Source organism: Scylla paramamosain, chromosome 17 (genome assembly GCF_035594125.1).
Source record: "Scylla paramamosain isolate STU-SP2022 chromosome 17, ASM3559412v1, whole genome shotgun sequence".
NCBI classification, from domain to species: domain Eukaryota; kingdom Metazoa; phylum Arthropoda; class Malacostraca; order Decapoda; family Portunidae; genus Scylla; species Scylla paramamosain.
The window spans coordinates 15985001-15987500 of NC_087167.1; the positions used below are offsets into that span (position 1 = coordinate 15985001).

A 2500-nucleotide genomic window follows, 5' to 3' on the forward strand; every position below is an offset into this window, starting at 1 on the left:
CAATCCTAAACATTTATGTAAAAAATCCTGGGAAGTATATGAAAAGAATGATCTCAACACAACTGCAATTTCCAGATTCCGTCACATTCTAAACATCGTTCCAAGTTTCTTATGTACTTAAGTTCCTCGAATCTCTGAACTCGATTCTGTGTATTCTACTTTACCCCTTGAAAACTACTACTTCACTCCGCCGCACAGCCCCTGGTTAACAACGGGATTAATGATGTTCTTCGCGATGCAAAGGCGACCAAGGAGCAAGTCATCAAAAAGAACTGTTTATGACCTGCAAACCTTGGCGCAAAAATGAAAGGAAGAAAGGCAGAGAGAGAGAGAGAGAAAGAGAGAGGTTGCGTGAGAAGTGATCTGGGCCAAACACTTTGCTGGTGATGATTATTCCCCGCGGTATGAGGTACTACCTTTGTCTAATCATGTCACGCAACATTGACTCTCTCTCTCTCTCTCTCTCTCTCTCTCTCTCTCTCTCTCTCTCTCTCTCTCTCTCTCTCTCTCTCTCTCTCTCTTACGTACTACTTCACAAAGTAATATACTGTATGTAGCTGTGCTTTCGTGTAGTTATAATTTGGGAACTGGAATTATCTTTATGATAATCGAAAAAAAAAACAGAGCAAGGTTATAAAGACAATAGAAAAATAAACCACGATGTTGATAAACCCAATAGTACATAGTAGCTTTCCCTAATCAAATACCATGAAGTGTTGCGTCAAAACATTTACACACTGAACGAGGGCGAAGGAATTAAAAAAATTAATTAATTAATTAATTAATAAAATGTCACTATTCAACCAACGACAATGGAGTGTAACGAAGTGGCATTGGTTACGCTTCTTTCAGTCTCAGTCGCCAGCCTCAACTCACAACCCAGACCCACCAACTTACCCAACACTATGAACCTCACTGTCTACCTACCTACCTACCTAATTAGACACACACACACACACACACACACACACACACATATACAATAATACACATTTTGTATTTGTACTATTAATTTTTCCTTCGGTCTTATTTGCAAGTCAAATAATTTTTTTGCCGAGATTTCTCGATGCAGGTCTCTGTACATATCACTGTATACACTGCATATAAAGGTGAAAGTTCCAATGAGTGTTATTCCCACTCATAAGCATAATCCAGGCCGTTGTCCTACATAGAGATTAGAGTTATGAATAAAAGACGGATGTTTTGGGGGCGATAACTGCTGATATACTCTTGGGTCTTGAGTGTTCTTGAGTGTTAGGCCATTAGAAGGACAACAACTCTCATCATGTTAGAAGAAAACATATCAGTGTCAGAGGTGAACTATTAAGCAAAAGAAACATTATCAACAGAGGTGAACGACTGTGTAAGGAAAGGAAACAATAGAGACTCAGTAAAGACTTAGAAGGTGAAAAAAACAAAATAAAGGAAAAGATTAGTTTATCCTCTCGCAATCCACAATAATGATTTTCCAAGCGCATGCCGCCTTTTTTGTTCCCACATGCCGCCACTCCCTCTCTCCCTTCCCATCGCCTCGTCTCCTAGTCATTCCTATATTAAGTTTCACCTTCCTCGACCTGAAAATAGCAAGGCAACCTGTTCGTGCCGCGCGTACCCACTCCATTCACTCCAGTCACTCCACTCATTTCGAGGGGGCGTTTATTATTCACATCAAATTTCAACAAACCCTTCTCTCTCTCTCTCTCTCTCTCTCTCTCTCTCTCTCTCTCTCTCTCTCTCTCTCTCTCTCTCTCTCTCTCTCTCTCTCTCTCTCTCTCTCTCTCTCCTGTGTGAAGTTTTAAATTGGTCTAAAATTTCAAGTCATTTTGACAAATCTTTTTCATCCTCCTACGATAAGATTTAATGCGATGCCTCTGACCTTGTTTTAAAAAAAACGTAAACTTTTGACAATCTACATAATGAGATGTAAGAATAAGGAAGTATTCCCTCGTAATGAAACGCAAACGTGCAATTAAAGCTATGCAACAAATAATACGCTCAGTAATAAAGATACTGATGGTGATGATTCCGAGAACACTGAATGAATACAATAAAACAGTAAGCCCAATTCCCTAAATGTTTCACCGTCTTATCCGTACTTTTAATAAGCTTATATGGAAACTAACCGAATTTCCAAGGGTATTTTCATGACTGCAGTAATTTATCAAGAGTTCTGCATGGGTGCTAGGTAGAAACATTTATCAAAATCCAATTAATCATCTCTGTGGTGTTTGAGAGAACGATGCATTTAAGAATATAAAATTAAGTTGTATCCATTGACAGTTTCTAAAGTACTAAGGCCCAATTATTTACTTATTTTATTTATTTATTTATTTATTCTTTATTTATTTTTTTTTTTTTTACATTCCGGTGATCTGGTAGAGGTTACTGGAACTTCATAATTCTAAGTAATAGTTTAACAAAGATTTTACATTATCAATGAGAGACGCACCCTTGAAAACCCATTTAACCACCTCTGTTGCCTTTGAAAAAAAAAATAATA

At 37.8% G+C, this 2500-nt stretch overlaps 1 long non-coding RNA gene across 1 annotated transcript in view; it reads right to left on the minus strand.

Annotated features, from left to right (window-relative positions):
* LOC135108512 (uncharacterized) overlaps positions 1-2500 on the minus strand; it is a 93784-nt gene that overhangs the window by 90337 nt on the left and 947 nt on the right. The gene's annotated exons all lie outside the window — the stretch shown is intronic.